Source organism: Rattus norvegicus, chromosome 1, assembly GCF_036323735.1.
Source record: "Rattus norvegicus strain BN/NHsdMcwi chromosome 1, GRCr8, whole genome shotgun sequence".
Classification (NCBI taxonomy): Eukaryota; Metazoa; Chordata; class Mammalia; order Rodentia; family Muridae; genus Rattus; species Rattus norvegicus.
The window spans coordinates 146,378,715-146,393,365 of record NC_086019.1 but is presented as its reverse complement, the minus strand read 5'-3'; the positions used below and the strand labels follow the sequence as shown (position 1 = coordinate 146,393,365).

Genomic DNA, 14,651 nt, shown 5'->3' with positions numbered 1-14,651 from the left:
AGCCTGAATATCCACTAACCAATAAACAGGTAAGCAAATGCTACATGTTTAACACAATATAAATGTTCCTGGAGGGCATGATGTTTATCATGAAAGGTAACTTTTAAAACCCCAAGATCCCAATTAGATGAGCTACCTAGAACCAATTTATAAAGACAGAATATAGGAAGTTGACTGCAGGGACTCCAAGAGCTGCTATTAAACAAGTATCCAGCCTCTGTTTTGCAAAATGAAGAAACTGAACAGCACACTAAAAAGATAATATGGCACATTATATAGTATATGCATCACCACAATGTTTTAAGTTTTAAAAAAGAATTTGTAGTTATTAGACTCGGTTCACAAAACCTATGACATCCTGATTCTATAGGTTCTAAAGGAACATCCAGCTTCCCACATTTTCTGAGTCCTGTTCCTATCTCTGCTCCAAAGCTGGTTCCACACTCCAATTTCACAAAACTACTCTGATTCTCCAAGTTTGCTATTTTTAATGAACACCTGAGGCTTCAACCCACACAACCCCTCCTCCCAGCAAGTTCTTCCATGGCAGCCATTTTTGTGGCCTCGCTTCCCAGTCACATGAACATTTGACTAAGGTGGCTACAACAGTTGAGCACATTGCTTGCTCTTTCTGGCAGGAGCCTGCACCTGTTCCATTCCTCATTCCCAGTCTTCTATATAAGACTGATATATAGGAAATTGTGAAATCAATGGACCTACTTTTTGCTGAGAGAGATACAGGTGGAAACTATTGCATAGGTTTTCAAGATACCTGGAATTAAGTGTAAAGATGCACAGAGGCAGGAGTCTCAAGTGGGCAGGAAGGAGGGGAGTGGGGAATGCATGAAAAAAATTACAACCTGGTCATGTGAGAACAAGGGCAGCATAATGAACAGGCAGCAGTGTGCCAGTTAAAATTGCAGAGCAGTGACACTGTCCAGGGCTAGCAACCAGGAGACAGTCCATGAGATGGACAATGTGGCTTCATCACCACAGACTCATACACACAACTGGACAAATGACCTGTGAACAGCTCATATCTATCTACATGGTTTGGCCAAGGAAGCACAGAGCATGTGGGTCCTTCAGTGGCTCAACACAAGATGTCCCAGAGAATTAGCCAATCTCAGTAAAACTTACTGGAATCTTTGCACACGTTCTGCTTAAGTCCTGGAAAACATCCCTAGACATGGTGGTGCTGGCCAGGTTTTTTTCTCCTAGCAGCTTCTCTCACCTTCCTTAATGTTGCACTTTTTTTTTCATTTTCCTTGATAAAATCTTCTTTGACTCTGATCATTCTTCCTTTCTCCAAAACTGTATTCTCCATCAACAGAAGATAAAAACAAAAACAATAAAATGAAACAATTGGAGAGCTGCTATCTCAGGTTGACATTGGGCTATCGAGGACACTTCAGAACCTGGGCATTATGTCAAGCCCCATCTGGGCTGAAAGAGGCCCCCTTCTCACTCAAGGATCTGCATCCACATCAGTCAGAAGTCCAAAATAGATACATATAGTCCATGTACTGTTCCATGTCTCACACAACACCCAGACAATGGTTCTTTGTGAGGGAGGGCAGCATTTGGGGGGGGGGATTAAAACACGGCAACAACATGTATCTATTGAGCACACACATCATGTGTCAAAGAATACTAGTGTTGAAGACACAGTACCAGTGAAGCCTCACTCATTGATTAAAATCTCCTGGTGAGCGGGTAGGAGTCAGATGCTGTTCTCTCATGTAACTGAGTTTATATCAAGCGGCGCTTTGGTACTGTGTTTGTTTTCTTCTCGTACATACATATGTCATTTTGTGCTTACTGACATTTTTAGAAAGAAGGCAAACAAAAAATATTGTCTTTGATTCTGTAGCAAAAGCATAGTTTTGAAAGCTGAGCTCAAAAATGTGAAACAAGGGGAGTAGGAAGAATGATGAATCCAAGTGCTTCCTGTTTACAAATCGAAGGCAAACTCAGGCAACCTGTAGGCAATACAATCCTACTGCAAACTCTAGCTGGGACGAGCTTAGATGGAACGCCAGGGAAATATATGCTGTAGGAAGGGGACCCCGCTCTTCCAGTCCACTGGAACGGAAAAAACAAAGAAGGAACTCAAGGGCGCCAGGGCTTATATCAATTTATCTTAAAGCAAAACCTTCTGAAAAGGATCAAGTACTGCAGGTAAATGGGGAAGAACTCAATAATAGTGCAGCCATGGTCTGCTTCCTCAGATGCAAATAACAGGGGGAAATCTTCAGGTCCTGTAATTGTCCTATGTGTAGCACGAACACACCTCCTATGTAGATGAACATAGGAAGCTGGCACTGGGTGAAGGGACTATGAAAACTTTGAGGATCCCCACCAGGAAGGGATTAGGAGTTCTATGTGCCTTGGAGAAGGCTCCATAGTGACTGGAAAGTACCATGAGTAGTAGAGATGGGATGAAGAAGCTGCACAACCTGAGAATTAGGATGAAAGAAAACAGCCCAGACCACAGTCTTCGGTATTGAATACTCATGCAAAGCTCTAGCATACGTGATTTAGAAACAAATGAATGGCCATGACAGCCACCAAGGAAAGAAAACAGTGAGACTACAGAAGACAGCATCTGGTTTTACAGAAAGTCTCCTGCTCCTCAGTTCACCAGAGCTATACATTGTAATCCCTCATCTGGGATAAGCAAAGAAAGACTGCAGAACTCTGAATGCCTAAAAGTGTAGGCCAAAGAGATTTCCCCATTGATTACATAAGTACAAAATTCCCACCACATGAAAGACAATACTCTGGGTATGAAGGATACATAACTGAACTAAAAAGGCTAACAATTTTCACAGAGAAACTGAGAGACTATTTGAGGAGGATGAGGTGGGCAAGACAAATACAATCAGAGCACAATATTATGTATGAATATGTATGTCTGTGTGTGAAAATATCATAAAGAAACAGATTGTATATTTATATCAATCTATGTATCAAAAACATTGATTAAAAAACACCCACTTATAGATCTTAGTAGACTAGACCTACATAACACACAGAGGAGGGGAGAGAGAGAGAGACAGAGAGAGAGAGAGAGAGAGAGAGAGAGAGAGAGCGCAATAGGTGCTAAAATAGGTGCTAAGTGCTAAGTAGGGGACAGAGAAGGGTAAAAATGTGTTGCTTTATAAAGTGAACTTTATAAAGTGACAAAGTTTTCAATGAAAAGGAATGGAAGAGAAAAAGACACAAACATAGAAAATCTTTGTCTAAAAAAATTTTATGATTGCACATGTATTCATAAGTCACAAAAATATAAATGCACCAGATTTTTCAATAAATAGGCCAATAGAGTCAAGAACAATGAAAATAAAGTGAGCTGTATGCTTTTTTTTTTAAAGAAATGCTTTAGCCCTTCCGTTCTGCATCTGCACCCAGAGCTGGGACTAAATCATGTTTGTCTTGGACCTAAAACCTGCCAACAGGGAGTTGGTCTGCCAAAAGTGCTCTCCCTCCAAAGCCCACAGTCCACAGGTGAAACCAAACTTTCTTTCCATTGACTATCCAAAAAGAGACACACTGGGAGTACATAGGACTCAGGAGCCACAGAACAGCCTAGGCCTGAGACAGGACCCTTCTGGTCTCTATCTGAAACCAAAGCTGGGGCTGTTTGGGCCACAGATTTCAGGCCCAAAACCTGTCCTGAGAGAGCTGCTCTTCCAGGAACACTCTCACTCCTAAGATCACAGGCTCACAGGCCCACAAGAGAAACAAACTCCACTCAGAGACAGCAAAACCAACCAACATCAGAGATAACCAGATGGCAAGAAGCAAGCCCAAGAACCTAAGCAACAGAAACCAAGACTATTTGTCATCATCAAAACCCAGTTCTCCCACCACAGCAAGTACTGGATATCCCAACACACCAGAAAAGCAATATTTACATGTAAAATCACATCTCATGATGATGATAGAGGACTTTAAGGAGGACATAAATAACTCCCTTAAAGAAATACAGGACAACACAGGTAAACAAGTAGAATCCGTTAAAGGGGAAACACAAAAATCCCTTGAAGAATTACAGGAAAACACAGCCAAACAGGGAAAGGAATTGAACAAAACCATCCAGGATCTAAAGATGGAAATAAAAGCAATAAACAAATCACAAAGGGAAACAACCCTGAAGATAGAAAACCTAGGAAAGAGATCAGGAGTCATAGATGCAAGCATCACCAACAGAATACAAGAGATAGAAGAGAGAATCTCAGGGGCAGAAGATACCATAGAAAACATTGACACAACCATCAAATATAATGTAAAATGCAAAAGCTCCTAATCCAAAATATCCAGGAAATCCAAGACACAATGAGAAGACCAAAGCTAATAAAAATAGGTATAAAAGAGAAAGAAGATTCCCAACTTAAACAGCCAGTAAATATCTTGAACAAAATTCTAGGAGAAATCTTCCCTAACCTAAAGAAAAAGATGCCCACAAACATACAAGAAGCCTACAGAACTCCGAACAGATTGGACCAGAAAAGAAATTCCTCCCATCACATAATAGTCAAAACACCAAATATACTAAACAAAGAAAGAATATTAAAAGCAGTAAAGAAAAAAGTCAAGTAACATATGAAGGCAGAACTATCAGAATTACACCAGACTTCTCAACAGAGACTATGAAAAATCATGCAGAGTAAAACCAATATACAGCAAACCAGTAGACAACATCAAACTAAATGAAGAGAAACTTGAGCAATCCCACTAAGATCAGGGATTATACAAGGCAGCCCACCCTCTCCCTACCTATTCAATATAGTGCTTGAAGTCCTAGCCAGAACAATAAGACAACAAAAGGAGGTCAAAGTAATACAAACTGGAAAGGAAGAAGTCAAAATGTAACTATTTGTAGATGATATGATAGTTTACTTAAGTGACTTCAAAAATTCCACCAGAGAACTGCAAAACCTGACTAACAACTTCAGCAAAGTGGCTAGATATAAAATTAACTCAAACAAATCAGTAGCGTTCCTCTACTCAAAGAAAAAACAGGCTGAGAAAGGAATTAGGGAAAACACACCCTTCACAATAGTCACAGATAACAAAAGATACCTCAGTGTGACTCTACCCAAGCAAGTGAGAGGTCCATATGACAAGAACTTCAAGTCACTGAATAGGAAATTAAAGAAGATCTCAGAAGATGGAAAGATCTCCCGTGAGCATGGATTGACAGGATTAAAATTGTAAAAATGGTCATTTTGCCAAAAGCAATCTAGTTTCAATGCAATTCGTATTAAAATTCCAACTCAATTCTTCATAGACTTATCTGCAAATTCATTAGGGATAACAAAAAATACAGGATAGTGAAAACTATTCTCAACAATAAAAGAACTTCTGGGGGAATCACCATCTCTGACCTCAAGCTGCATTACAGAGCAATAGTGGTAAAAACTGTATGGTATTCATACAGAGGCAGGCAGGTAGATGAATGGAATAGAATTGAAGACCCAAAAATGAAGCCACACACCTATGATCACTTGATCTTTGACAAAGGAGTTAAAACTATCCAATGGGAAAAAGAAAGCATTTTCAACAAATGGTGCTAGTTCAGCTGGTGGTCAGCATGGAGAAGAATGCAAATTGACCCATTCTTATCTCCTTGTACAAAGCTCAAGTCCAAGTGGATCAAGAACCTCCACATCAAACTAGATACACTCAAACTAAGAGAAGAATAAGTGGGGAAGAGCCTCAAACACATGGGCACTAGGGAAAATTTTATACTCTAAGATCAAGAATCTACAAATGGAACTTCACAGAATTGCAAAGCTTCTGTAAGGCAAAGGACACTATCATTAGGACAAAATTGCAACCAACAGATTGGGAAAATATCTTTACCAATCCTTCGTATGATAGTGGGCTAATAGCCAATATATACAAAGAACTCAAAGAAGTTATACTCCAGAGAGCCAAATAACCCTATTAAAAATGGGGTACAGAGCTAAACAAAACCTTCTCTGCTGAGGAATAATGACTGGCTGAGAAGTACCTAAAGAAATGTTCAACATCCTTAGTCATCAAGGAAATGCAAATCAAAACAACCCTGAGATTCCACCTCACACCAGTCAGAATGACTAAGATCAAAAAATCAAGTGACAACAGATGCTGGCAAGAATGTGAAGAAAGAGAAAAACTCTTCCATTGTTGATGGTATTGAAAGCTGGTACAACCACTCTGGAAATCAGTCTGGAAATTCCTCAGAAAATTAGACATCGTACTATCTGAGGACCCAGCTATACCTCTCCTGGGCATACACCCAAAAGATGCTACAACATATAACTAGGACACGTGATCCACTATGTTCATAGCAGCCTTATTTATAGTAGCCAGAAGCTAGAAAGATCTCAGATGTCCTTCAATAGAGGAAGGGATACAGAAAATGTGGTACATTTACACAACAGAATAGTACTCAGCTATTAAAAACAATGAGTTTATGAAATTCTTAGGCAAATGGATAGAACTAGAAACTATCATCCTGAGTGTGGTACCCAGCCACAAAAGAACAGATATGGTATGCACTCACTGATCAGTGGGTATTACCCCAAAAGCTTAGAATACCCAAGATACAATTCACAGATCATATGAAGCTCAAGAAGGAGGAAGACCAAAATGTGGATGTTTCATTCCTTTTTAGAAGGGAGAACAAAATAGTCACGGGAGGAAATACAGGGGCAAAGAGTGGAGCAGAGACTGAAAAAAAGTCATCCAGAGACTGCCCCACCTGAGGATCCATACCATATGCAGCCACCAAAACCAGTCACTATTGCTGATGCCAAAAGTGCTTGCTGACAGGATCCTGATATGGGTATGCCCTGAAAGTTCTGCCACAGCCCTACTCATACAGATAAGGATGGTTGCAGCTAACCATTTGACTGAACAAGGGGACCCCAATGGAGGAGTTAGAGAAAAGACTGGAGGAGATGAAAGGGGTTGTAATCCCATAGGAAGAACAACAATATCAACCAACCAGAACCCACCAGAGCTCCCAGGATCTAAACTACCAACCAATGAGTACACATGGAGGAACTCATGACTCCAGTCACATATATAGCAGAGGATGGCATTGTCTAGCATCGATTGGAGGAAAAGCCGTTGGACCTGTGAAGGCTCATTTCCCCAATGAAGGGGAATGCTAGGGCGTTGAGGTAGGAGTGGGTGATTGGGTTGGGAGCATCCTCATAGAAGTAGGGAGAGGGGGGAGGGGGCATTGGAGAGGAGGGAAAGGGAATAACATTTGAAATGTAAATACATAAAATATTCCAAGAAAAATAAAATTAAGAAAAGACATGCTTTAGGCAGAAGGTCACAAAAATTTGAAAATTAAAAAAAAATGAAATTACTTACTAAAATAGGACTGACAAAACAGACTTTAAACTGAAGGTGACACTAAAGTTAATCATTACTACTTAAAAATTCCACTCACCTATAACATAAAGCCACCCTACTGGGTTTAGAATTAGGCCCCATATCTATGACCATCTTAGAGGAATAATTTAATATTGTTCAACATGTGTTTAGGATACTCTTCAATGAATGGTTCTAAGTGGTTGGCTATCCATGTGAGAAAAGAAAATAAAAAACATGAGTGCCAGCCTCATAGCACCCCAAAAGTCAAATCCTTAAATGAACTGAAGAGATGATTTCCAGGGCAATTATAAGCGTTTCAGATGACAATAGCATAAATATATTTGGCAACAATAAAGAAGGTTTTAAACATAAAAACAACAAACTAAAATACTAGTAAAGATTCTTAAATTCAACTACACTGAAACTAAGAATTTGTACTCTTATATGTGAGTAAATTTTTCTATAATAAAATATTTTTAACATAAAAACTTCTGGCCACGTCTGGTGGCATAGGCCTAAAAATCCCAGCTACTTATAAAGCTAAAGGATTTCAGGGACTACATAGACTGTAAAGTCATTTAAAGTCCAGCCTGGTTAACTTCAAGAAAAACTCTGGTGAGGAGCATTTCCTCAGAGTTAGCACACAGAAGATATGGTTCAAGGAGGCAAATGCTCTACATCAAGAGAGTAGCAAAAGTTGAGAGTGAGTTAGAGTTACCCATGCACCAGGTGATACTAGTTTTGAAGACAGGGAAGACATAAGATCAAAGGGGTCATACAGTATGGCTGAGACCTATTGTTGTTTGGCCAGGAGAAGCCTTTGGTAAAGGTGTAGCCTCAGTTGCAGTGAAATCCTGGATCTTGGACATGACAGGTTTGTGGGATGTCCACTAAAGACATCAGTAAGTATGGAATGGAGCCAGCCTGAGCTTATGAGTCAAGACAAGATGTGTGTGTGTGTGTGTGTGTGTGTGTGTGTGTGTGTGTGTGTGTGTGTCTCAAAGCCAGAAACATGAGACTCCTCAAGCTCCTGAGAGCCCAGAAGAACATGTGTGTATCCCAAATGCTGAACATGGAGTGATAAGATTTGGACTTACAATGCTAGATTTTGGTTTTGCTTAAATATGATTAAAATAACAAGAGTGTATAACTTGTTTTATTTTTAAAAATAGGTTCCACAATTAAGGAACTTGAGATTTTTTAAAGAGACTGTGGGGTTTTAAAGAGTCAAAATTTTTAAAAAACATGAGACTTAAAAGTTGGGCTATGTTTTACATTGTTATATTAACATGAAAACTCGGGGACAACGGATGAAAGAGTATGGATTAAAATGATATGTTTTTTGTGTCAAGTTGTGTCAAAGTCCCCTGAGAAGGGGACTTTAGAACTAGATTAAGAAACTGCTTAGATCAGATTGTCCTGTGGGCAAGTCTGTGAGGCATTGTCTTAATTGATGATTTACCTAGGAGGGATTAGCCCATTGTGGGTGACACAACCAATATGCAAGTGAGTCTGGGTTACATAAGGAAGTTAGCAGGGAACAGGTCTGTGACTAATCCAACAAGCAATCCAGAAGGCAGCATTTTTCATAGTTATTGACTTGAGTCTTGAGGTTCCTACCTGGAGTTCCTACATAAACTTTTTTCAATGATATAGACAATAATATAAGTCAAGCAATCACTTTCCTCCTCAAGCTGTGTTTGCTCAGAGTGGTTTATCAAAAACAACAGAAACAGACCAAAACAGACCCTGTGTTAAAGTGAAAAGTGAAAAAGGGTTCAAGTGATAAAGCTCAGTAAAAGGGTTATTTCCTAGTTTCAAGTTCTAATACTACAGGGTAAGGAAAGGAAAAAGGAAAGGAAAAGGAAAAGGAGAAGAAAAGGAAAGGAAAGGAAAGGAAAGGAGAAGAAAAATAAAAGAGAAAAGAAAAGAGAAAGAAGAGAGGAGCTAGAGAGATGACTCAGTAGGAAAGAGCACTGAGTACTTTTTCAGGGGACCTGTGTTTAATTCCCAGCACCCAAATGGTGGCTCACAACTGTCTGTAACTTCAGTTCCAAGAGATCTGACACCCTCTTCTGGCCTCTACAAGTACTGTATTATGTGGTACACAGACATACACTTGGGCAAAATACCCATACACATGAAATAAAATAGTAATTTATAAACAGAAAGAAGAGAATTTCAGTTGACCAAGACACAATAAATATAATAATAATAAATCAGAAATTAAGTGACATAATTTAATTTAGTAAATTAAATGATAAAGGATTCATAGACCATGTACATTCATCTAGAAAAGGGATAAGAATCTGAGAGAAAAGAGATAATGTTGATAAAATAGAGATGAACCATAAGTATCTGTTCAGTTTAATTAATAATCAAAAAATTATTATTAAAACCAAAATAAGGAAACATTTCACATTACTCAGTAAGAACTGAGGGGCTAGACAGTTCTAACTGTGAGTAAGATTGTGATCACGAGTGATTTTACTCACTGCAAAGAGAAGAGAAAGTGACTGTAGGCACTTTGGAAAACAATTTGACACTATCTAATGAAAAGAAGAATGTATGCACCCTACAGTTCAGATGTGCCAGGAGACATATCTAAAATCATTCACAGCAGCTGTCTTAGTTAAAGCTTCTATTGCTGTGAAGAGACACGATGACCACAGAAACGCTTTAGAAGGAAAACATTTCATCGGGGCTGGCTCACAGTTCAGAGGTTTAATTCTTGATCATCACGGTGGGAAGCACAGAGGCGTGCAGGCAGACATGATGCTGGAGAAGAAAGAGTGCCGTTGGGCCTGACTTGAGCATCAGAAACCTAAAATCCCAGCCCCACTGACACACTTCCTCCAGCAAGAACACACATACTCCAAGGCCACAATTCCTAGTAGTGCCTAATGAACCTATGGGGGCCATTTTTATTTGACTCATTATAGTAACATTCCATTAAAAATATTTATTCTAATTATTTTCAGTTATATGTGGTTTGTGTCTCTGCATGTGTAGGTGTCTGAGAAGGTCAGCAGTATAGGATCCTCTGGAGCTGAAGTTACAGATGGTCATTAGTCACCATGTGGGTGTCAGTAATAGAACCTACGTCCACCAGAAGAGCATCAAGTGCTCTCAACTGACAAGCCATCTCTTGAGATGTCACAATATATTCTTTATAGCAGACATTGGTAAACTCTTTATCTGAAGGACAAAACAGCAACTATTTGGCTCTTTGAAGATCATCCAACGTCTTTTTTTTTCTTTTTACTTTTTATTGGTTCTTTGTGAAGTCGCAACATGCACCCTACTCCCACTCATCTTCCTCTCTCTCCATTCCTGCCCTCCACACTCACAACCTTACCTCCAACAGAGAGAAAAAAATCTCATGTGGAAGATGTAGTATGTCACAGTGTGTCCTACAGTATGCCTTTTTGTCCAGGCTTCTTTGCAAATTTTCAGACTTCTTGGTCTGGTGTAAGACCTCTGGCTTCTGTTCCTCTATTAATACTAGAACCTCACTCAGACTCCTCTCAGATATTCTGTTATGGTCATGAAGATTCTGTAGTTTTGGATCTGTAAGACCAGCCCCTTCGTGTACTACAGGAGATCGTCAATGGGGTAGATGTTGGAATGGACCAATTCAAAGCGTTGGATCTTGGCCTGAGAGGCATCTGGTCTGGTCAGTCCACCAGCTCTCCTGCACCCACAACGCAGGGGAAAGCTCTCCTACTTTGCCCTGGCTTGGCCATCCAATACAGCTGCCAGCAAGGGGCAGAGCTATCTCTTCCACTCTCCCTCCCTGGGTCCAGTTCACCCACACCCTCTGCAGCCTGGGCCAGCTTGACCAGGCTGCCCAGGAAAAGTGTAGAACCTTCTTTCCTGAGTTTTGCAGCTAGTGCAGGACATGGCCAGTTCTCCCATTCTCAAGATGCTGGGGGCAACTCTCCTATCTGCCATAGGTGGCAAGTGATGAGGGACAGAGGGCAGGAGACATCTCATTCTCTCTTCTTCACCACCGCACAGAAGGCAAGAGTCAATGTTTGCTCTCCTGTGCTTTCCCCTCTGGGCTGGCTCACTTACAATCCCCATGTCTAGAGCCAGCTCTACTGTGCTGCCCAGGAGAGGGGCAGGGTCTGCTCTCCTGAGTGTGCAGCAGATAAGGGACAGGACCAGCTCTCCCATTCACCACAGGTGATGAGAGCAAAAGGGAGGGGAGGGGACTCTCCTTCTCTAATGCCACCACACAGCAGACAAGAAGCAGAGCAGGCTGTCCCATGCTCATGCCCTGGGGCCAGCTCACTCACAACCCCCACATTCAGGGAAAGCTCTACTGTGCAGGCTAAGCAAGGTGCAGGGTCCACTCTCCTGAGCTGAAGTAGGTGAGGGGCAGGGTTACCTACTCCATTCAGATGACCTCGGAGCAGTTCTCTTGTCTTCCATGGGTGGCAGAGGACAAGAGAAGGTGTTCTCTCCCTCATTCATGTCACCACATGGCAAACAAGTGACAGGGCAGCTCTCCAATGCCCATGTCCTCAGAGTCTGCTCAATCATGCTTCTGCCACCAAGGTCAGCTCTACTGTGCTGCCCAGGTAAGATACAGGGCCCACTCTTCCAAGTGCTGCAGCTGGTGAGAGGCAAGGCCAGCTCTTTTGCTCCCATGACCCCAGGACCAGGTCTCCCACTGCCACAGGTGGTGAGGAGGGGCCATGGGGGAAGAGGGTATCTCTCCCTTGTCCATGTCACTGCATGAGAGATGAGTGGAAGGCCAGCTTTCCCATGCTCATACCCTCAGAGCCAGCTCACCACTCAGCTCCCACAGCCAGGCTAGCTCTATTGTGCATCCTGGGTAATATGTGGATCCACTCTCCAGAGTACTATAGCTGGCTATGGGCAGGGACAACTCTCTTGCTCTCAGGACTCCAGGGCCAGCTCTCCAAGGATGCTCAGGAGAGGGTAGAACCAGTACTGCACAACCCTCAGACCTCAACATGTCTCTGATCAGGGCGTGGTGTGAACTGGGCACTAGAAGAACCTACTTGGAACTGAGGGATCTTGGTGGGCATTACCATGAGACAGATGACCCCTGCATGGGACCACAAAGGTGGACATATGAGGAGCAAGCCCAAGATGACCACCAGGGATCCCAGACCAGGGATGTCCATCTGGCCTTTGGTGGTAAGAAAGACCTGCTGCTGCAGGCCACGAACCCAAATGTGACCCCAGATAACATCACCAACTACTCACATCAGGTGTTTCTTACTACCCTCAAGTCTCCAGTTCTGCTTCTCTTCGTTGTGTCCACATTCTCTTTCATTTCTCCACCAATTACTTATTCCTTTTGGTGGCAACATGGGTCTCTGAGTGTCTGAGGTCATCTCAGGAGTGGTCTCAGGAGTACTATGCCCCACCCATGTATTATGGAACCAGACAGGGGTCATCTCAGGTATAGTCTACCCCTCCCCAAGACCTGAGTGGCACTGGTGGTCATCTCGGGCTAGCTTCCTGTCCACGTCCCATGATGCCAAACTGGTGGTCATCTTGGACTTGCTCCTCATCTAGACTGCCCTTGTGGTCCCATGCAGAGGTCATCTGTCTCAGGCTAATGCCCACCAAGGTCCCTCAGTCCTGGGTAGGTTCTTCTAGTGTCCAGCTCACGCCACACCCTGAAAGTCTGTCTAGGCCTGATGGAACTGGACTGGTGGTCATCTCAGGCTCACTTTTTTCAGGGACTGTAAGACCACTAATCATTCAGATGTTCACAGGTCAGAGCACTGAGCATAGGGACAGCCTCTCTCCTCTCTGCCACCTACTGACACACATGTGACACAGCAGCCATACCTACAACACCTCTAGGGGCAGATATCTTCTACACAACAAAACTTGTAATGAATCATGAAATTTGAAGTTATATCCACATATCATTTAAAGATACATTGTTCTTATGTTATGGGCCATAACAACGCATCTGTACTGCTGGCTTGGCTAGACTGAGAATTTCCTAGGAGACACCTCTGGCATGTTCTTAAGGGTGTTTCCCAACAGGTTTAACTAAAGAGGTTACAACTCACTCTGAATGCACATGTCATTTCCTGGCCTGAAATCCATTAATGACATTACCAGAGGATGGGGGAACCAGCTCACGTTGGCATTTATCTGTCGCAGTTGACTGTCTGATAATCTGATGTGACTGGCTGTCTCATGTCCCTGCCTCTGTGCCTTCCCTGAAATAGATGTTGGACAGGATCCTTAAACTATGAGGCAGAATAAGCCCGTCCTCCCTTTAGTTGTTTTCTCGTAGTTTTCACACAGCAAACAGGCAGACCTGGCTCACAGAACACTGTTTTCAAGTCTCTGGTAAACTATGAATTTTTGAAAAAAAAAAAAGAAACAATAAATTTACCTGCCAACAGACAAAGATCTAAGTAAAATTTGACATAAAAACAATTGGAATTACACAGTGGAGAACATGAATAGATTCACACATCAGCACCAGTAGAATGTCAAAGAGAAACCGTTACTGTGAGAAATATGTCAAGTGTGGATCAGTGAGATGTCCGAGCGGGTCAAGCCTCTGCCTCCGAGCCTGACAACTGAGTGTCATCCTAGGGACTCACGGTGTGGAAGCAGAGATCTGACTTCAGGGAGTTGCCCTCTGACCTTCACATATGCACTATGATTGGTGCACACATGTGCATGCACACACACACACACACACACACACACACACACTTTGTATGAAATGTGTAGTTTGAGACAAAAGTCAAATGTGTTGGAGGGATAAGTTATAGTACATTCTAGGAAATGGGACTCAGATACCCTTTGCCCTGAAGTGTGCCCGTAAAAGAGCTACCTAAGAAATACATCACCCTTCATGTCCTCACCTCAGTCAGTCACTGACAGTGAACAGCGTGTGGTACAAACATCTATTGATTCCAGAGTTTGGCTCCTGAGTTCTTGGTCTGTTCTGTTCCCATGCTGATGGATGCCTGGAAGTCTCACGGTCACACAACCACATACAGAATGTATCCTAGTCAGCAGGCTCTAAAATGGGTGAGTTTGGACTGTTTTATTTTGTGGGTTATACAGAGGCATTGAAGCATAAAGATAAGTCTGAAATGGGTAATAAAAATGCATGTGGGATGATGGATTACTCCATGGGGAAGGGTGGAGACAAAACTTGATGTGTGTTACACCAGAACTCAGGATGGTGGAGTGTTAGAAATGTCTGCCTCAGCTGGAGGAGGGTTCGTGGTTGTACATGTTATGGTTCACTA

The 14,651-nt window shown here is 42.1% G+C and overlaps 1 non-coding gene across 1 annotated transcript; it reads right to left on the bottom strand.

Annotated features, from left to right (window-relative positions):
* Positions 1-13,105: 13,105 nt before the first annotated feature.
* LOC120100412 (small nucleolar RNA SNORA17) lies at positions 13,106-13,237 on the bottom strand. The gene has a single exon (XR_005500171.1). It is a non-coding gene; the product is annotated as a small nucleolar RNA SNORA17 (small nucleolar RNA).
* Positions 13,238-14,651: the final 1,414 nt, after the last annotated feature.